The sequence below is a fragment of the Tenrec ecaudatus genome, chromosome 2 (genome assembly GCF_050624435.1).
Source record: "Tenrec ecaudatus isolate mTenEca1 chromosome 2, mTenEca1.hap1, whole genome shotgun sequence".
In the NCBI taxonomy this organism is placed as follows: domain Eukaryota; kingdom Metazoa; phylum Chordata; class Mammalia; order Afrosoricida; family Tenrecidae; genus Tenrec; species Tenrec ecaudatus.
This window is the reverse complement of record NC_134531.1, coordinates 41147223-41170397: the sequence shown is the minus strand read 5'-3', so window position 1 is coordinate 41170397 and position 23175 is coordinate 41147223. Positions and strand designations below refer to the sequence as shown.

The window sequence follows — 23175 nt, the reverse complement described above, 5'->3', positions numbered from 1 at the left end:
CTTCTTCATTGCAACAATGGATCAGAGATTTGCATTTAAGGCTTGCACAACTCGCTGTATTCCTGTTGACTCTTGGAAATCCTCCTCTTCCTCGGACACCTCTTCTGGACTAGGTTCTACCCGTTCAAAGCCATGGTTGATGCACCATTCTTGAGCTTTTTGTCAGTTTACATCATTTTCAGACACTCACAGAGCCTGGGATCATCATGTCAGGGAGCCATGCTTCTGTCAGTGGAAGCCATGAGGAAACACTGTCAAGACCTGATTTTTGTGTGCTGTCAAAGTAAACCACAAATGCCTGGACAGACGCTGTGATCTCAGCTGTGACGAGACATTTGTTTGGCACAACGCAAAGGATGATATCTGCCAAGTAGCATTTATTATCAATGATCCAGGGGTAAAATCTCACTTCTGCAATCAGCTCCTCGCTGCTAAGGATATCTTGAACCAGGCGGTCCCTGGTGAAGGCGGAGGAACAGCTGGTAATCAACACACAGGGAACTCATATTCAGTGCATCTTGAACTTCTGTTTTAGGCACCATTGATGCTTGTTCATATACTTCCTCCTTGAGATAGTTCATTTATTGTGCCAGCCTGGCCTATAAACACATGTGGGATTAATTGAAGAGCGGAGAGATAAATGGCTTGGCGAGCCTCGCTTTTCTTGTCTCTCGCTCTTTGACCATCAGACCAGTATGCAACTACCTTGCTTGTTCTGTGCCTCCATTTGCAAGCTACACTACCTGTGGGACACCTAATCCGTGGACTGTGTCACTGTAATTTGAGGTCCCTTTAAGACCTGCCTTTCCAGAGAATTGGAATGTACATCTCTGGAGTTGGGGACTGATTGTTGGCGACATGGCTGACGGTTGGTGACCTGCCTTGCTGGTTGCTGCCTGTGCCAGGATAGCCTAAATCTCTCTACAGAGGACTACCTGGCAGCCCTCAAGACTTGAGGGACTGCCAGTGTCTCACAACTCTCTCACGGGAGTGACTTGCACTGAGCCATTTGTACTGCTTTATAATTTAACTGTGCATTTTTTATTATCTATCTATCTGTATATAATTTAACAGTATATATATATATATATATACATATATATATATATGTATATATATATATATATATATATTATCAGCAATCTGGTCTTATCTCTCTAGAGAACCCTGTCTAATACATTTTGGTACCAGGAGTGCTTCTAGAGAAATAAAATCATAAATATGGGTTTCTTAAATTAGCCCTCCAGCCCGATTAGTCTTAACACTAGTGATGCTACTTCAACACCCCAAAGCATGGATAAGCCTGCTACTCTTCCAATCCATGGTGTGAAATAGCAAAGATAATACCTAAAGTAGCACCACCGATAAATGAGGTGCTAGTTAAAGGAGAGGCTCTGAGTGATCATATGTTTGATATTTTCCAGGAGTTTTGTAAGGATGAAAAATATAGGGAAGCTGGTTGACCGGTCCTTCTTACAATGGAAAGTGTGATTAAAGAAAGGGATGATCTCAGAGCCTCAAAAGTGCACCTAAGGTGCAGACTAACAGATTTGAAAACTTCCATCTGTGCTATAAAAGAGAGACTTCTCTCCTCTAATAAAAGGGCTGACATTGCTGAGAACCAGGTCCAGAGTCTCATTATATGAGTGGCTGAATTACAACGGCAGTTGAATTGCAGATCTAGAGCAGTGTCTGAAACCAAAGTAAGGACATTGATTGGGAAAAGTTGGGACCCTGAAACATGAGATGGGAACAGATGGGCTGATGATCCAGAAGAGAAGGATATGGGGCCCTTAGAAACAATTGACCCACCCCAGTCAATCTACCCCTCCCAGATGAAAGTATTATTCACAATCCACACCTGAGCAGATCAGCCAAACTATTCAAGTTAATATGCCAAGTGAGGCTGCATCATTAACATTGCCGGATGGAGATGCCTTACAAGATATTGCTGAGAGCGCCCAGGAAACACCCTCACCACCCATAATTTCCACTAGACCTGTCACTAAAATTAAGTCTCAGAAAGCTCCTAAAGGTGAGGAGGTGATACCCAAGAAGAAGCACCCTATACTCATAAAGGTCTGCTCGAGTTTTCAAATGCGTACAAGCAGAAGCCTGGGGAATATCCCTGGGAATGGTTACTAAGGGTGTGGAATACTGGTGCAAGAAATGTAATATTAGACCGATCTGAGTTTCTGGATATGGGACTCCTAAGCACAGACTCTTCTTTCAATGTCTCTTCGAGAGAGGCTAAACGAGGATCTAATTCTTTATTTGGTTGGTTCAATGAAGCATGGACTGCCAGATGGCCTAGATTAGACCAACTTGAAGTACCTGACCTACCTTGGTACACTGCAGAGGAAGGCATCCAAAAGCTTAGAGAAATTGGTATGTTGGAATGGATCTCTCAGGATATTCCCATAGACCCCAAAAGGGGGTGTCCTGAGGACATACCCTTTACCACAACCATAAGGAACAAGTTTGTGAAGTGGGCCCCAGTATCTCTTAAGACTCCTGTAATTGCTATTCTATGTGCACCAGAATTAACAGTAAGCACTGTCCTAAGTGAACTCCGACATTTGCCCACAATGGGGCTGATTGATCCCCGTGATGGTAGAAGGTAAGTGTCAGCACTGAATCAACAGAGACAGGGTGGGTGTGGTTATAATAGACAACAAGGTTTCAATAGTAATCAAAGCAACCTGTCTCGTGTGAAATTATGGCATTGGCTACTTAGCCACAGTGTCCCTAGGAATGAAATAGATGGGAAAACTACTAAATATTTACGTGATCTGTACAGGTGACGGAATGGTAGATCAGGTGAACAGCAGAATAGACAGTCACAATCCCTCAATCAATTCCCAGACCTGAGCCCGTTTACAGACCCACAACCCCTTGAATGAGGGGGAGGCCGGGTCCCTTGGAAGGAGGACCCTGCTACATCACCAAAGATCTGTACTGCTTGTATTTCTTCTAGCCTTCTCCAAAGGGACCTGCGGCCTTTCACAAGAGTGACTGTTCATTGGGGGACAGGAAATAATCAAACTTTTCGGGGATTACTGGACATTGGCTCAGAACTGACACTAATTCCAGGAGAACCAAAGTGGTTCAAAGGTCCACCGTCAGAGTGGGGGCTTATGGAGCTCAAGTTATCAATGGAGTTTTAGCTCAGGTATGTCTCACTGTGGGTCCAGTGGGCCCCCGGGCCTGTCCTGTGGTTATTTCCCCAGTTCCAGAATGCATCACTGGAATAGACATACGTAGTAACTGGCAGAACCCCCATATTGAATCCCTGAAATGTAGAATAAGGGCTATCAGGACAGGAAAAGCCAAGTGGACACCATTAGAACTGCCATTATCTAGGAAAATAATAAACCAAAAGCAGTACCACATTCCTGGAGGGATTGCAGAGATCAATGCCACCATCAAAGACTTGAAAGATGCAGGGGTGATGATTCCTACCACATCCCCATTTAACTCACCTATTTGGCCTGTAAAGAAGACAGATGGGTCCTGGAGAATGACAATGGATTATCATAAACTTAACCAGGTGGTGACTCCAATTGCAGCTGCCGTTCTAGATGTGATTTCATTGTTTGAGCAAATTAATACTTCTCCTGGTACATAGTATGCAGCTATTGGTCTGGCTAATGCCTTCTCCTCAATACCAGTCTCGAAGGACCACCAGAAGCAGTTTGCCTTCACCTGGCAGGGGCAACAATATACTTTCACAACTCTCCCCCAGAGGTATATCAACTCTTCTGCCCTGTGCCATAATTTAGTCTGAAGGGACCTTGACCACCTGTCTATTCTAAAAAATGTCATACTGGTCCATTATTTTGATGACATTATGCTGATTGGACCCACAAAGAAGGATGTATCAAAGACTCAATTCATTGATACAATAGCTGTGTACAAGAGGTTGTGAAATTAACCCAACAAAGATTCAGGTACCCTCCACCTCAGTAAAATTTCTAGGGGTCCAATGGCGTGGGGCATGTCAAGATATTCCTACTAAAGTGAAGGACAAGCTATTGCATTTGGTGCCCCCAACGACTAAAAAAGAGGCACAATGCCTAGTGGGTCTCTTCGGATTTTGGAGGCAACATATCCCTCACTTGGGTATCCTACTTCGACCTATTTATCAAGTGACACGAAAAGCCTCCAATTTTGAGGGGGCCCAGAACAAGAAAAGGCTCTTCTTCAACAGGTTCAGGCTCCTGTGCAAGCTGCTTTGCCACTGGGACCATATGATCCAGCTGACCCAATGGTGCTAAAGGTGTCAGTTATAGATAAAGATGCAGTGTGGAGTCTTTGGCAGACCCCTATTGGTAAAGCACAGCATAGACCATTGGGATTTTGGAGTAAAGTCCTGCCATCCTCTGCAGACAACTACTTCCCCTTTGAAAAACAGCTGTTGGCCTGTTACTGGGCCTTGGTGGAGACTGAACGTCTCAACATGGGCCACCAAGTCACCATGAGGCCTGAATTACCTATCATGAACTGGGTATTGTCTGACCCACAGAATCACATAGTTGTATGTGCGCAGCAATACTCCATTGTTAAATGGAAGTGGTATATACGAGATCAGGCCAAATCAGGACCTGAAGGGACAAGTAAGCTGCATGAAGAAGTGGCCCAAATTCCCACAGTCTCCACTCCTGTCACATTGCCTTCTTTCTCCCAGTCTGCACCTATGGCCTCCTGGGGAGTTCCTTACCATACTTTAACTGAAGACCAAAACAGTCATGCTTGGTTTACGGATGGCTCTGCACGATATGCAGGTGCCACTCGTAAGTGGACAGCAGCAGCACTACAGCCCCTTTCTGGGATCTCCCTAAAGGACAGTGGTGAAGGGAAATCTTCCCAATGGGCAGAACTTCGAGCAGTGCACCTGGCCATTTAGTTTGCATATAAGGAAAAATGGCCAGATGTAAGGCTGCAAACTGATTCATGGGCTGTGGCTAATGGTTTGGTTGGATGGTCAGGGAATTGGAAGGACCATGATTGGAAAATTGGTGACAAGGAGGTGTGGGGAAGAGGTATGTGGATAGACCTCTCTGAATGGGCAAAGAAAGTAAAGGTTATTGTATCTCACATAAAAACTCACCAAAGGGTTACCTCTGAAGAGGACTTTAATAATCAAGTGGATAAGATGGCACGCACTGTGGAGACTGTTATCACCCTCTGCCACTCCTGCTATCACCCAATGGGCACATGAACAAAGTGGACATGGTGGCAGGGATGGAGGTTATGCATGGGCACAGCAACATGGTCTTCCACTCACCAAGGCTGACTTGGCCACTGCCACTGCTGAGTGCCCCATTTGCCAGCATCAGAAACCAACATTAAGTCCAAGATACAGGAGCATTCCTCGGGGAGATAAACCAGCAACTTGGTGGCAGGTTGACTACATAGGACCACTTCCATCATGGAGGGGACAGCATTTTGTTCTTACTGGAATAGACACCTACTCTGGATATGGATTTGCCTTCCCTGAACGTGATGATTCTGCCAAAACTACTATTCGTGGACTTACAGAATGCCTCATCCACGGCATGGCATCCCACATAGCATTGCTTCAGATCAAGGAACTCACTTTACAGCAAATACAGTGTGGCAACGGGCCCATTCCCAAGGAATCCACTGGTCGTATCATGTTCCTCATCATCCTGAAGCTGCCGGCTTGATAGAACAATGGAATGGGCTCCTAAAGACACAATTACAGTGCCAACTATGTGGAAACAACTTGCGGGGCTGGGGCAATGTTCTCCAGGAAGCTGTATACGCTCTAAACCAGCGGCCAATATATGGTGCTCTGTCTCCAATAGCCAGAATTCATGGGTCCAGGAACCAAGGGGTGGAAGCTGGAGTGGCACCACTCACTATTACTCCTAGTGATCCCCTTGCAGCATTTTTGTTTCCTGTGCCAGCAACCCTGTGTTCCTCAGGCCTAGAGGTCCTTGTTCTGAAGGAAGGAACTCTCCCACCTGGAAACACAGCACGGATTCCACTGAACTGGCAGCTGAGAATGCCCCCTGGCCACTTTGGGCTTCTCATGCCTTTGGATCAACAGGTCAGGAAGGATGTCACTGTACTAAGTGGTGTGATTGATCCTGATTACCAAGAAAAAATTGGACTAGTGTTACATAATTTAGGTAAAGAAGAATATGTCTGGAATCCAGGAGATCCCATAGGCCGACTCTTAGTGTTACCATGCCCTGTGATTAAAGTAAATGGTAAGTTACAGCAACTCAAACCTAACAAGACTTATAATGACCCAGACCCCTCAGGAATGAAGGTCTGGGTCACCCCGCCAGGCCAAAAGCCACAGCCAGCTGAGGTGCTTGCTGAGGGCAAAGGTCATACAGAATGGGTAGTAGAGGAAGGTAGTTCTACCTATCAATTACAAGCACGTGATCAATTGCAAAAATGAGGTTTGTAATTGTGAATGTATTTTCTTTTTATATGCTTATTGCATATCTTTCCTCTGTTCAGGTATGATATATAAGATACAATTGGACTCAGTCTGGTTTCATTTATATGTATGATAGATGATTGATGATAAGTATGTGTGATTTCATCAATGTCCGGGAATTATGTAAGTATATATGGCTAAAGAATTGTGTACAGGAGCCAGGTTGGCAAGGGGTGGATTGAGAAAGTTTATTGTGCCAGCCTGGCTGATAAACACATGTGGGATTAATTGAAGGGCAAAAAGATAAATGGCTTGGCGAGCCTCGCCTTTCTTGTCTCTCGCTCTTTGATCATCGGACCAGTGTGCGGCTGCCTTGCTTGTTCTGTGCCTCAATTTGCAAGCTACACTACCTGTGGGACACCTAACTTATCAACTATGTCACTGTAATTTGAGGCCCCTTTAATACCTGCCTCTCCAGAGAATTTGAATATACATCTCTGGAGTTGGGGACTGGCTGTTGGTGACTTGCCCTGCTGGTTGCTGCCTGTTCCAGGATAGCCTAAATCTTTCTACAGAGGACTACCTGGCAGCCCTCAAGACTTGAGGGACTGCCAGTGTCTCACAACTCTCTCACGGGAGTGAGTTGCACTGAGCCATTTGTACTGCTTTATAATTTAACTGTTCATTTCTTGTATTATATATCTATCTATCTGTATATAATTTGACAGTTCATTTCTTGTGTTATATATCTATCTTTATATATATATATCTTTATATATATATATATATCTTTATATATATATATAATTATCAGCAATCTGGTGTTATCTCTCTAGAGAACCCTGTCGAACACACTCCTGAAATGGTGAATGTCAACCAGCTCTTTTTAGTACAGTGACTCTCTAGATTCTTTCCATCTTCTTTTAATACTTTCTACATCATTCAATATTTTTCTTATTGAATCTTTCAATATTGTTATCTAGAGGCTTGAAATTTTTCTTGAGGTCTTTTCATTTCAGGTACAATGAGCATGTTCTTCCTGTTTGGTTTTCTAACTCTAGGTCTTTGCATGTGAAAGTTGGACATTGAATAAGGAAGACATTAAAAGAATAGAGGTATATGCATTTGAATCGCGTTGCTAGAGAAAAATATTGAAAGTATCATGGACTCCTAAAAGGATAACCTCATCTGTCTTGGAGGAAGTAAAGCCAGAGTGCTCTTTAGATGCAAGGATGGCAAGACTTCATCTTGCATACCTTGGACATATTGTCAGAAGAGACTAGGACCTGGAGAAGCACATCATATGTGGTAAAGAGGATGGGACAGCAAAAGCAGAGGAGGTCCTTGATGAGATGCATTGACCCAGTGGCTGCATCAATCGGCGCGAACACAAGCATGATTATGAGGGTGATGCAGGACCACGCAGTGTTTCGCTCTGTTGTGCACACGGTCACTATGGGTCAGAGCTGATTTGATGGCACTTAACAACAACAAGTTTTTTCACATTTCATTATGATATCAATTTTTATTCTCAAGCTGCCCCTTGAAAGTCTCTGTTCAGTTCTTTAACCCCATCATTTCTTCCATTGGCCTTACTTCAGCCATTCACTGCAGTCCATCCTTTCTTTCCTGGCTTGTAAATGACCTATTGTTTTCTTCATGTATGATATTTTTGATGTTATCCCACAGCTCATCTGTCATTAGTGTTTAACGCATCAAAGGTGTTCTTGAGATATTCTCAAAATCCAGGTCAGATATGCTGAAGGTCATATTTTGGCTCCTGATGATGTATGTTAATTTCTTCCAACCTCAACCTGAATTTACATATGAGCAATTGATGATCTGTTGCATAGTCAGCCCATGGTCTGGTTTTAGTAGCTGATGTTGTACTTCATCATTGTCTCTTCACCCAAATGCACGCAAATTCCATCTGGAGAAGTCCACATGAAGAGTCACCTTTTGTTTTGTTGGAAAAAGGCACTTTCTATGATCAAGTTGTTGATCTTGGAAAATTCTATCATATGAGGAGAACCCCAACAAAACCAATATTTATTTTTCAAAGCTATGTATTCACATTTTTTTACAAAATTATCTTATCACCTTCAAAGTATTCTCCATGACACTTAGTACATTTGTCAAATCTGCAATTCCATTCTAGGAAACACTTTTTAAACTCATCTATTTGGAGGACTGACAGCACCTCCCTTGTTTTTTTTCTTCTATATCATCAAATCACTGTCCTTTCCAGTCCCTCCACAATCACAGAAACAAAAAGAAGTCACATGGAACAAGATCAGGTGAGCAAGGTGTGTGGGGCAAGAGAGGCATGCTGCTTTCTGCCCACAACAGAAGCACTGAGATGGCTGTGTGCGCAGGTGCATTTTCGTGGTAGCAAAATCAGTCTCCCATCTGCCAAAGATTAGGCCTTTTTTGTCACACACTGTTACTCAATCTATTTTCAGAACCTCTAAATAGAAAGCTTGATTAACAGTCTGACCTGGTGGAATGAACTCCAAATGCAGTATGAGGTGACATTGTTATCTGGGAAGATGATGGAGGTCCAGGATGAGGTTTGTCATAATCGACATTTCACCTTTCTTGAAATGAGAAAACCACTTCTACACTTGAGTTATTCCGATAGTGCTGTCCTTATTAGCTGTGTTCAACATCACAACAGTTTCTGTAGGGTTTTCACCTGAGCAGGAAACAAAATTTCACAAGCACACGCTACTGGCGCTCGCACACGCACACACACACGCACACACACAGAAGCTCAAGTGAAACGGCTTTTGCCAAAAAAATTCATTGTGACCAGAGAGATCCTTCCCAGGCAATGCCACTGGGTGCACTAATATAGGGCAAGGTGCTGGGTGCTTGCCTAGTGGGAAAAGTGCATACTACTACCACCACCACCACCACCACCCACCCCTCACCACCACCACCACCACTACTACTACTACTACTACTGCCACCGCCACTGCCACCACTACCACTACCTACCACTTCTACTACCTACCACTACCACTACCTACCACTACTTACCACTACCACTACCTATCACTACCTACCACTACCACTACCTACCATTTCCACTACCTACCCCTACCACTACCTACCACTACCACTACCACTACCACAACCACTACTACTACCACTATTACTACTACTAAAAATCCACCCAGTGCAATTCTGGTTTGGGGGGAGTACCTCCTCATATTATATAAAAATATAAACTAAGCAGTCACAAAATCAGAATACTTGGCCTCAAAGGAATTTGTTTCATCATTTTATCAGAGTTTAACGTTTCCATTTTAAATAGTTATTTTCTTTCCCAGTGGTTTTATCAGGGTCTGGCACATAAAGGCACAATTCAAAAACAGTCATTTTGTTACTTCTAATTCCCAGTAGAATGCTGCCCTCTGCTGGAAGTTTCATGTCGCATTGGCTCCCATAATGATTACTTTAGGCAAAATATTTCTGAAAACATTTCCACTTAATCTTTTTCATCAATGAAATGTATCTACCTTCCTATAATAAAACCTCTTTTGAAACTAATTTCAGTTGTAAACAAGGGGTAAATGGCTGTGATATGTGTTTAAGTAACCTAATATACTTTTTAATTATATTTTTGTCTTTCAAAGGAAATAATAAAATGATAAAGCATGTAGTATCAATTGCATTGGATTTTCCAGAGTACATACAAAACCAAAATTTTAAATATTACATAGTAGGCCCTAGGGGCTAGACTTGTTAGCTATTTTAATGAACTGGATTTTAAGATTAGTTTAAAAACTAGTCTTTAAATTGTATAATTAAGTCATCATCCTAAGTGATGTCAGATGTCTTGAGACTTGTTTTTGAATATAGAGAAGTGGGGGGGGGTGAGATGATTTAAAAAGAGAGGAACAGAAAATTCCAAGTGGTAGATCAAGAAGACAAAGTGAAGTATTACGAGGAGGTTAGAAAGAATATGCTGTGCATTTCACAAACGGAGCTCAATGTGAAGGAAGCCAAAGCCCTCCCAGTGGGACCCTCACTAACACCGTGACAAAGGTGGAAGCTATCGGGGGGTTTATCTTGCCTGTACCCAGAATCAATGCTCATGGAAGCAGCAGCCAAAAAGCCAATTGACATGTTGCGTTGGGTGTTTTTATGTTTTTTTGATTGATTTTATGTGTTTTTCAATTGATTCAACTACCTATGAATTTCAATATCTTAATTTGGTCTGTAAGTGCTTCTGCTTCATAACACCAGGTAAGAATACTTGGTATTTGGAATTCCCCACCATGTCGACAATTTACTTTAATATAAAGCAAATTAAAGAAGATTCAAGTTAAATCTTATAATAAAGTCAGTTTCTTTTACTGGTTCCCCTACCCATTTCACAAATTGTGCAGGGAGTGTCTTGGCAATGCAAGTCTGATTTTGGTTGACCAACCAAATAACACTTCTTCCTTTTGGCCTTCAGCCGTTTGTAAGCCTCACCAAGTGAGAACTGAAGGATTACGGTCATATTTCTCAGGAGTCAAACAAGAGCAATCAGTATCCAGGGGAAAGCCTGCGTGAGGCCTAATTGGGGTGAACAATGCACCTTGGGGCATTGTCCACAGGGATCTTACCCATTTCTGACCAACTGACCCCATTCAGATCCAACAGCAGCCTCCAGAAGGTGGGACAAGAACCATGATGTTTTTCTGGTATGTGGGTGTCTATAGTCCAGCTGAAACAGCAGTCCATGGAATCGGTGTGAGGCTTTAAAACTGACCCCAGTATTGGGACAGACTCTAAGGACAGACAATAGCTGCTGAGCTGTTCGGCCAGTCTGTTTTCAGCTCTGTGGTTTGGGTTTTGCTTTGACTCATCATTTGGATCTCACAGCTCATTCTTATTTGTGTGGCTGTTGTGGCTGTTTTTAAGGTTTAATCAGGGGCACACTTAGAGCATTCCTGACCGCTCGCCTTTAGAACGTATTTTTTAAAACGGGAGTAAGTTTGACTGTGATAAAACGGAGCAAAGGAAAAGTACTTTCTGATATGGCACAGCCTGGCCCCAGTCCCACCCTGGGGATCGAGAATGCTACCCCCCTCCCAATATATCATTAGATTATAATACCATCTTGCAATTACATTTATATTATACAAAACAATGTAAAACTCTAAAATGTAGAGGTTTTTATGTCTTTGTGCAATGACAAGACTCTACCAGCATAAAGTCTTCATTCCAAACTAAAGTAAAATGAAGCCTTCAGTTCCAGTCCTGAGCAGTGGGAACGATCCGTGGGATTCCCTAGGACTGCCTTCATTGCTTCATCCGTATCCTTCACCCTTCCAGGGCCCACATCCAGTTCCAGCACATACAGCGAGTAGGCTGACAAGAGGACCATTCTCCCCGCCCCACATCCCACCCCATCCTTCCCTTCAATATCAATAGTAGGGACTCATGTCAGGAACTTGATTCAGCAAGTCAGGAGTGCAGCTGTCACCAGGGCCATGGGCAGGGAGTCACGGAGCATTTCCCCCAAACAAGCAGTGAAAGGCAGGTTCAAGTTTGTATCCCATTTACCACTTCAGATTTACACAATTGAAAGACTCACACTCCCGATTACTTCTGATTTTCATTCTTCGACCATGCCTGATTCATAGCCTCTATTGAATACCAAATACCTTGCTGACTCCAGAGGAAAGGCACCTGGTTTGAAACAAAACCAGAGAAAAGGCATGGACTGGAAGTGACACACAACCTGGGAGCCTGCACCTGATGTGTTAGTACTGCTTCCGGACGAGGTTGGAATTCTAACAAAAGATTGCTTTGGGTATTAGAAAAATCCTAGGTAAACAAAGGGAAGCATTGCCAAAATTCGGACAACTTGTTGAGCTGTCTTACCACCCATACATTGTTGTGGTTGTTGGTGTTAGGTGCCGTCAACTGAAGCCCTGCTAGCTGGTCCTCTGCCAGCCTCACCGTGGTTCCTGTGCTTGAGCCCATTGTTGCAGCCACTGCGTCGCTTAAGGAGTGAGAGGGAAAAAGTTTAAAAAGAAAAAGAAGGTCCAGAGTGCAATGAAAAGGGGTAGGGCCAACCTTGCTGCAATCTTACTGGCAGCTGCCTTCCAGGGCAGCCAAACACGAACCTCGTCCTGTGTTTACATGCCTGACTGCCCAGTTCCTCTGACGGACAAGGTATCGTCAATAAGCAGTAAGCAGAGATTTTCTTTGACAATAAATAAATAAATAAATGCGTGTGCATCTGCCTTTGGCACACGAGTGGAAAGCTCATCCCTGACTCTACCAGAATATTCAATCTTGTCATCAACATTCTTTATCTTCTCAGATCAGATTACCTTCTCATTTGCCTCCCCCCCCCCACCACCCACCAACAACCAGCAGACTCCTAATGCCTCCACTATAGAGATTCAACTAGTGCCCGGCATCCTGCTACCCTGAATCGAACAATATCCCTAAAGTGAGGGGCCTAGGAAGCAGCCCACAAATTGATTTGCAAGTATTTCAACTTCAGACCTTTTTAAAAATCATTTTATTGGGGCTTATACAACTGTTATCACAATCCATACATACATCAACTGTGTAAAACACACTTATACATTCGTTGCCCTCATCATTCTCAAAATTTGCCTTCCGCGTGGGTTCCTGGAATCAGCTCATTTTCCTTTATTTCCCTCCCCCTCCTTCCCCTCTCCCCCCTCCCTCATGAACACTTATAATTTATTATTTTATCTTATAATACACTGCCCAGCGTCTCCCTTCACACACTTTTCTGTTGCCCATCTCCCAGAGAGGAGGTTATATGTAGATTCCCATGATCAGTTCCCCCTTTCTATCCCTCCTTCCCTCCCAGTATCACCACTCTCACCGCTGGTCCTGTGGGGTTCATCTGTCCTAGATTCCCTGTGTTTCCAGATCCCATCTGTACCGCTGTGCATCCTCTGGTCTAACCAGGTTTGCAAGATAGAATTGGGATCATGATAGTTGGGGGGGAGGAAGTGTTTAAGAACTAGAGGAAGGTTGTGAGTTTCATTATTGCTACACTGAACCCTGAGTGACTCATCTCCTCCCCACTACCCCTCTGCAAGGAATGTCCAGTTGTCTACAGATGGGCATTCAGTCCCCATCATGCACTCCCCTCATTCACGATATGATTTCCCCTCCCCCCCCCACCTTTGGTGCTTGAAACCTGGTACCCTCGGCCCTTCATGACCACACATGTTGGTGTGCTGCTTCCATGTGGGCTTTGTTGCTTCTTGGCTAGATGGCCACTTATTTACTTTCAAGCCAGATGCTATATCTCTTGATAGCCAGGCGCCATCAGCCTTCTTCACCACACTTACTTATATACACATTCATCTTCAACGTTTATATGGGGAAGGTGATCACACAATGACGGATTTTGTTCTTTGGTGTCTTGCTCCCTGATCCCTTCAACACCTCATGTTCACATAGGCTTGTGTGCTTCTTTTCTGTGGGCTTTGTTGCTTCTGAGCTAAATGGCCGCTTGTTTGCCTTCAAGCCTTTAAGACCCCAGGCACTATATCTTTTGATAGCCGGGCACCATCTACTATCTTCACCACATTTGCTTATGCACACGTCTGTCTTCAACGATCATTTCGGGAAGGTGGGTATTATGAAATGACCGTTTAGCTGAGCAAGGTGCTCTTGTATTGAGGGAATGTGCATGAGGAGGCCCAATGTCCACCTGCTACCCTACTACTAAACCTATAAATATATGCACATAGGTATATTTCCCCCATAATCATAAAACTATTTACATATGTACATGACTGTATTTAGGTTTCTATGTATGCCCTCTTTGCCTCCTACTCCTTTCCTCTATTTCCTTACGCTTTCCTCCTGTCCCACTACCATGCTCAGCCTTCATTTTGGTTTCAGTAATTCCTGTTACCTTGCCCTTGGTCACTCCCTACCAGTCCTCCCATCCCCTCCCTGGCACTGGTTTTGAACCACTCATTGTTCCCTTGTGCCTGGATTGGCCAACACCTTCTTCCTTCCCCTCCCTCCCACATTCTCATGTCCCTCTGGGACCATTGGTCCCGTTATTTTCTTCTCATATTGTTTGTCCAGCCAATCTTATCTAGGTGGACTTGCAGGTATAGTAATATGTGCATAAAATTGGGGATGGCTGTGGCAGCACCAAAGTGGCACATAAGAACATGGCGATGATGGCAGCAACACCAACAAGCTAACATACAAAAAAGCCACTGACATACAAAATTTAAAAGAACAGGAAAAAAACAAAAAGACAGAAAAGAAAAAAAGCCTGTTAGTAGTTTAAGGTCTGTTTTTTGACCTGTAGGAGTGTTTTCCAGATGAATCTGATGGGGTGCCACGTCCTGGCCTGAAAGTCCATCCTTAATACTCCCTCAGGACTTCCTTGCTCTGCTTCCCCCACCACTCCATTTCACGCCCCCAGTGTTTTGCCTCAGTGTGGTGGGGGCAGTTCAGTCACATATCCCACATTGTGTCTCCAGTGGTGGCCCGTGTAGGGCCATAGGTCAGTGCAGGATGTTACATCTTGCCGTGGGGCTGGCTATATGGTCCTCTCTGTACATTGGGCCCTTTGCGCCGGGCTATCATCCTCTGAGCTTGGTGGGCCTAGGTGTGCTCCGCTCCGTTCTTCCTTCGCTTCAGCTTCCTTCTGGGTGTGGTGTGGTAGGTCAGTTCCTTTCCCCCACGAGACGATCTATTTTGATTTTCAGTGGTACTCCTTTCGATGGTGGGGGTTGGACTAATTCTGATTGGGACCGGCATGTGGTCCAGTCTCTTTGTGGATTCCTCCACGTGTTGCCCTCCTGGTTTGGCGTGTCATGGTGGGGTTCATATGCATGTTCCAGTTCTGTGGGAACACAACCAATACTCTCCCCCTGGGTGGGTTAGTGCTCTGTTCCCCCCAGTGCCATTAACTCAGTTTCTCCCCACCCCGCTTCTCCCTCCACCTGCCTCCCTTCCTCTTATTTATGTTGGGCTCTCATGTACCTCCCTAGGTGTGGCCTGCCCTCCCTCCAACTGTCTATGCTTCCACCCGTTCATTGCAAGATAGGTGTTTAGTCTTCTATTCCTGGCATGCTGATTGTGCTTACCTCAGGGGACTCATGTTATACCTGTCCTTTTGAGTTTGGCTTACCTTGCTTAACATGATTCCTTCAAGCTCTTCCCACAAAATGATGTGTTTCATGTGATCATCCACTCATTTCAGTGCTGCATAGTACTCTATTGGGTGTATGTGCCAGAGTTTACTAATCCACTGATCTATCGATGGAAACTTAGGTTGTTTCCAAGTTTTTGTGGTTGTGAATTGTGCCTCAAGAAACATTGGTGCACAGATGGCTGGTCATGTTTTATTTGTTACTTCCACCGGGTATATGCCCAGTAGAGGGATGGCTGGGTCATAAGGTAGATCAATTTCCATTTTCTTTAAGTATCACCAGATTCTTTCCACAGTGGCTTTACAAATCTACATGACCACCAGCAGTGGAGGAGGGTTCCTACTTCACCACAGCCCCTCCAACACTTGTTGCTCTCTGATTTGCTGATCTGGGCTAGCGTCAGGGGTGTTAGGTGGTATCTCATGGTTTTGATTTGCATTTCTCTTATGGCTAATGACCTGGAACACTTTCTCATATGCTTATTGGCCATATGGGTCCCCTCCCTAGTGAAAGTTCTTTTCAGTTCATTTGCCCACTTCCTTAGGGGGTTAACTGTTTTCCTCTTTTTGCAGGTCATGATGGTGTTGTAGATTTTAGTAATGAGCCCTTGTCCGATGTGTCATTACTAAAAATCCTCTCCCAGTTTGTGGGTTGTATTATCACCCTCTTGGTGAAGTCTTTCGAGGTGCACAGGTGCTTTATTCATATTAAATCCCATTTGTCAATTTCCAGTTCGCCTGTGTGTGTACTGCAGTGAGCCTATGAGTTCCCTGGGCCAGTGCTCTGAGGTTATGTCCCAATTACCTTCTTGATGGTTTGGAGTTTAACTTCTAGGTCTGTGATCCACCTTGAGTTTATTCTTGTGCACGGGGTGAGGTAAACATTTTGTTTCATCTTTCTACATGTGGCTATCCATTGTTTGCAGCCCCACTTGTTAAAGAGGGCATCCGCCTCCCACTTTATAGTTTTGGGAACCTTGTCAAAGATCAGTTGTCTATATGCTGATGGTTTTATTCTTGGGCTTTCTATTCTTTTCCACTGCTCTGTCTGTCATTGTGCCAGTACCACTCTGTTTTGACCACTGTAGCTGTGTAATAGGCATTAAAATTGGGTAAGGCTAGTCCTCCAAGTGTCTTTCTTCTTGAGGAGTTCTATGCTAATTCTGGGTTTCTACACTCTCCATATGAAATTGGTGGACAGTTTATCCAATTCTTTAAAGAAGGTTGATGGTATTTGAATTGGGATAGCATTGAACTTGTAAAGTGCTTTAGGTAGGACTGGCGTCTTTACTATGTTAAGCCTTCCAATCCACGAGCAGGGGATGTTCTTCCATTTTTGGTTCCTGTAGTAGGGTCTTATAGTGTTCCTTGTATAGGTCTTTAGTAATTTTTGTTAAATATATTCCTAGGTATTTCAGTTTGTTCTTAGCTACTGTGAATGGTACTTCCTTCTTAATCCCTTCTTCCATGGTCCTGTCCGATGTGTATAGAGAACCTACCAGCTTCTGTTTACTGATCTTGTCTCCTGATGCTCTTCCACATTCCTCTATCACTGTGGAGCTTTGGGGGTTTTGAATGTACAGGATCGTGTCATCTGCAAATAGCGAGAGTTTCACCTCTTCCTCTCCCATTTGGATCCCTTTGATGTCCTTCCACTGTCTTATGTTGTTAGCCAGAACCTCCCAAACGACATTGAATATAAGTGGGGACAGGGGGCATCCTTGTCTTGTACCCTTTTTTCAGTGGGATTGTTTTTGTCTTTTCTCCATTGACTATGATGTTGGCCGTTGGTCTTTCATAGACAGCTTGTATAAGACTGAGGAAATTACCTTTCAATCCTATCTTCATGAGTGTTTTGATTAGGAATGGGTGTTGGATGTTGTCATATGCTTTTTCTGCATCTATGGATATTATGATAGGGTTTTTTTAATCCTTTTTCTTCTCGATGTGGTGTATAATAGTGATGGATTTTTGGATGTTAAGCCATCCCTGCATCCCTGGGATGAATCCTACCTGGTCGTAGTGGATGATATGTTTTATACACTTTTGGTATTCTATTGGCCAATATTTTGTTAAGGATTATTGCATCTATGTTCATTAGCGATATTGGTCTGCAATTATCTATATCTGTGGGGTCTTTGCCCTATTTCAAAGTAATGCTGGCTTCGTAAAATGAGTTTGGGAGTTTGTCGTCCTCTTCTATGTTATGGAATACTTTGAGGAAAATCGGTGTCAACTCTTCCCTGAATGCTTGGTAGAATTCTACTGTGAAACCATCTGACCCTGGGGCTTTTTTTGTTGGTAGGTTTTTGATGACCCTCTCTATTTCTTCTTTTGCTATGGGTTTGTTGAGGTACTTGATCTCTGTCTGAGATAATCTAAGGAGAGACCATTTTTCCAAATATTTATCCATGTCTTCCATGTTTCTGAATTCATTAGAATGCAGACCTTCATAGTACTTTGTGATTATCCTTTTTATCTCATTGGGGTCTGTTGTTATTGCCCCTGATTCATCTCTCATCCTGGCTATTGATGTTTGCTCCTTTCTATCCTTGGTAATCTTTGCCAGAAGACTGTCAATTTTGTTAATTCTTTTGTAAAACCAGCTTTTAGCTGCACTTATCTTTTGCATTGTTCTCTGTCTTCCCACTCATTTAACTCTGCCCTAATTTTTATTATTTCTTTTCTCTTGCTATTGGAGGGGATGTTCTGCTGACTGTGTTCTAGTTGTTGGAGGTTTTGTGTTAACATACACCTCTCTTCTTTTTTCATATATGCATTTGATGATATCAAGCGCCCTCTGATAACTGCCTTCGCAGTGTCCTATAAGTTTGGATACATTGTACTCTCTTTCCCATTAGTTTCTAGAACCTTCCTAATATCCTCTCTGATCTGGACCTGTGCCCATTCGTGCCGCAGGAGATCGTTGTTCATTCTCCAATTGGTTGCCTTTGCATTTCTGGAAACCCTCTTATTAATCTCCAGCTTTATTGCATGGTGATCTGAGAAAGATGTCTGGATAATATCTATGTGTTTGAATTTACTCAGGCTGGACATCCCAGCATGTGGTCTATTCTTGTGAAATCCTTTGTGTTTGGATGGAAAGCTCTAAAAATGTCTATCGGGCCCTGTTGCCTAATTACATTGTTTAGCTCTATGGCCTCTTTGCTGAGCTTCATTCCCAGTGATTTGTCTTTCTCTGATAGCAGAGTGTTACAGTCACCTACTGTGATTGTTCAGTCCGTGATTTCTTTTTTTCATTTTGTTTTCCAGGTTGTTTGACGAAATTAACCGCATCATTATTAGGAGCGTAAATATTCAATATGCTAAGTGCTTCTTGGTTTACTTTGAGCATTATGTAATGTCCCTGTTTGTCTCATTTTATGGTTTGGATCTTGAGGTCCATTTTGTCAGAGATTAAGATAGCTACCCCTGCCTTTTGGGAGTTACTTTCTGCCAGCATTTTATTCGTAGCATATTCTTGTCTGTGTGCTTAGCATGTGTCTCTTGCAGGCAACAGATTGATGGATTATGTTTTCTGAGCCAGTCTTCCATCCTTTTTCTTTTAATGTTCGAATAGAGTCCATTGGTATTCAGAGTTATTATCACTACCTGTGGATTCATAGTTGTCATACCCTGTTTTGTGTTTTGAGTATCTACCTATCTCACTTCACATCAGTGTGCTGTGTTTGAGTGGAGAGTTTCAATTTTGTCCTCTTGTCCATCTGAGACACTGTTGTCCTGATGATTGTTGCTGGCATGTTGGCTTCTAGATGGAGATGGGCTATATGGTGGTCTCCTGTTTGTTCTTGGTGGAGGTTGATCCTCTGGCCATAGTGAGTCATCCAGTATCTTCCACAGGGTCAGGTGATGTACAACATATTCTTTGAGTCGTTCCTTGTCCTGAAAGACCCTTATCTCACCATCTATCTTAATGGAGAACTTGGCAGGGTACAGGATTCTGGGGGAGGCTTTTTTTTTCTTTCAGCTTTTGGAAGATATTGCTCCATTCTCTCCTCCTCTTCATGGTATCTGCTGATAGGTCTAAGCATATTCTTACCTGTGCTCCTTTGTATGTGACTGTCTTCCTTTCTCTTGATCGTAAAAATTTCTCTTTTTCCTCTAAGTTGTACATTTTTACTATTTTATGTCTTGGCGTGTTCTTCTTAGGGTCTAGTCTAGCTGGCGTCCTTTCTGCTTCCTATATGAGTGCCTGGTTCTCCCTTGTTAGGGTGGAAAAGTTTTCTTCCAGAAATTCCTTTGCTATCTTGGCTATCAACTTGTGTGTGTTGTGTCGTGCTCTGGTAGACCAATTATTTGAAGATTATTCCTCTTCATAACATCTGTCATTTATCTCAGGCTATCTTCTGTTTCTTTGATTTTCCTATCTGACTGTCCTCACATGCTTATTCTGTTTGAGTGTCCTCGAGATCACTGTTATGGTTCTCTGCCTCCTCAAGCCTAATCGTAAATTCTGTGACCTTGTGTATGGCTTCTGCTACCTACTCTATTAGCTCCTGCAGTTCCCTTTGGTGGGTGGATTTCATCCCCACTATTGTGGATTTATCTCCTCTATCATTGCATCCTTATTCTTGGTTGCTTCCCTCAGCTCCTGTGTTACTAGGAGCAGACTTCTGAGGTCTGAAGTCCTTCTGTGACAGATCTGTATCTGGTTCTTCTATGAGAGACGTTAGCATTGCTACTATGTTTCATCTCTCTTTTTTCTTGGGAGTGATGTGGTCTGTTGATTTTTTCCTTGATTCTTTCACAGGCCCCATCCTTCTGGGAGGCCAGGGGAACCTTATCTATGTTACTGTTAAGGATTCTTTCAGCTAACTGCCTATGACCTACTATAAGGGCCCACACAGCAATGGGGGTGGATGGTCCCCCATGGGAGTCACCAGGCAGCCCCTGATGGTCGGTTACCTGGGCCTTGGATGAATGGGGGGCAGGACATGGGCCCAAGGGCAGATCGCTGCCACGTGAGGAGAGGGGAACCACGGGAAAGGGAAACTTCTCTCCTAGTGGGGTCCCGTGAGTGGGCAGCTGCTGTAGGGGGTCCTGTGACCGCTGTGCATGTCTCGGCAGAGCAGGAAAGCGACTCTGGGGATGGGGTCCTGGTCTGGTGTTGGAGTGGGGCTATAGCTAGTCGGCAGTCTACTCACCCGAGATGTCCCATGAATCAGGACCTGGATCACCGAGGTCCCAGCTCAGGACAAATGCGTGGGGTGGAGTACTGTCCCCGGAGGGATATTTCACTGACCAGACTCCTACCAATTGGCTACCTAGACACCAAACCCACCTTTTTCGAAAGAACTCTCAGAGTATGCAGGTCCCCAGGTCAGCCATCTTCCCAGAAGACCCCAATTTCAGACTTTTAAGACCCCATCATTCATCTTTGAATGCTCCAGTGCTGCCAGTGAAGGAAAAGGATGGAATTTATTTATCTCTGAACTGCCAATCAAATAAGAGCCGCAATTCATCTTATTGTGGCCAACTCATATGCCTTGCTTTCCACCCTATCGCTTGGTTGGCACTCCTCAATTGGGAACAGCAATGTTTTTCTCAAAGTGATCATGGAGCACGTTTTACTAAACAAGTTACTCAGGTGGTAGCTATCTATCTGGAAAGGGACTAAAAACTCCATAGTGCCTGGAAACCCCAATCAAGTTGAACATATAAATCACAAACAAAAAATACTGCCATTACATCAATGTAGACTCATAACAAACCTATAGGACAGGGTAGAACTGCCGCTGTGAGTTTCCAAGACTACTGTAACTCTTTTATTTTTAAAGATCATTTTAATGGGTACTCTTACAGCTCTTATAACAATCCTTACATCAGTTATACCATATTTGTACATATGTTGCCATCAATATTTTCTAAACACTTACTTTCTATGTGGGCCCTTGGTATCAGCTCCTCTTTTTACCCACCCTCCTACCTTCCACCCTCATGGAATGAATTAGAAATTAGAATAAATTAGAAATTATTATTTTCATATTTTACACCGACTACTGTCTTCACTTCCCACTACCCTCCTGGTATCACTTCTCCCGTTTCTGTTCCTAAGGGGTTTATCTGACCTAGAGTCCCTGTGTTGTGAGCTCTTATCTGCACCTGTGCACATGATCTGACCTAGCCCACAGTGAAAGACAGTACTAGGGTCAAAATAGTGGTAGGTGAGGAAGCCTCCAAGAACCAGAGGAATATTGTGTGTTTCATTGGTGCTCTATGGAACCTGGTTGACTCATCTCTTCCTTGTGACCTTTCTGTGAGAAAGCCCTTTCTTCTCCCCAGAGTGGCTGGTGGTGTCAAACTGCCAACCTTGCCTATTGCAGCCCAATGCTTAACCAACTGCATCACTAGATTTCTTGCATATATAAAACATATAACAGGACTCTGAAAAAACATTTAGTCAAGTTTTACCACAAGACTAGATTAGAGTAGAAAAACGTCCTCCTTATGGCCTTGCTCAGAATATTAATTGCCCCAAAAGTAACCCCAAAATTAGCCTTTTTGATCGTGTATAAGGGAGACTTTTGCTCCAACATCTGATGGAAATGGTGACATGGCTACAGATGTAGGGAGTGACTAATTACATGAACATGGAGAAGGTTGGTCAGGCACTGCTTACAATTGGCAAGTAGAACTATATTCTCTTAACAAATACACTCCCACCACCTCCGAGATCATCCCAATGTCTATGGTCTCCCTCCTTACAATCAATCCAGGAATTTGAATTTTTGTTACGTTTGGGATACAAAAGCCCTTGAAGAATAGTGGGCAGGACCACTTGAAATGTGGACGCCAACACCTGCCGCAGTCAAGATTGGAGAACAGAGTTTGTAGACACAGCTGGTTGTTGTTAGGCGCTGCCAGGTCAGTGCCTCCTCATATCAACCACATGCACATTCGAAGGAAACACTGCCCAGGTCTGTGCCACCTCCACTTTTTTTTTCTGGAGCTCATTATTACAGTCACCATGTCAACCAGCTCACTGAAGGCATTCCTCCTTTTCACTGCCCTTCTACTTTACCGAGGATGATGTCCAGGGTTTGCTCTCTCCCGACAACATGTCCAATATATGTGAGATAAAATCGTACCATCCTCTCTTCCAAAGGGCACTCAGGCTGTACTTCTTCCAAGACAGATCACTTCATTCTTTTGGCAATACACCACATTTTTAGTGTTGTCTGCCAGCACCATAATTCAAATGCATCGATTTTTTTTTGTTCTTTCTTATTCAAAGTCCAACTTTCACATACAGATGAGGTAATTGAAAATACCAGCAATTGGATTTGGTCAGGTGCACCTCAATCCACAAAGTAACATCTTTCCTTTTCAATAATTTTAAAAGAGGTCTAGTGCAGAAGATTTACCCAATAGAATGCATCATTTGATCTCTTGACTGCTATTTCCAGGAGCATTGATTGTGGATCCAAGCAAGATGAAATCCCTGACAACTCTAATCTTTTCTCTCTTTATCATGATGTTAACTATTGGTCCAATTGTAAGCATTTTGGTCTTTGTTACGAGTTGTAATCCATATTGAAGGCCACAGCTCTCGGTTTTCATC

At 43.4% G+C, this 23175-nt stretch overlaps 1 pseudogene; it reads right to left on the bottom strand.

The window, feature by feature from the left end:
* The window catches only part of LOC142439959 (alpha- and gamma-adaptin-binding protein p34 pseudogene), a 34182-nt pseudogene that overhangs the window by 507 nt on the left and 10500 nt on the right, over nucleotides 1–23175 (bottom strand).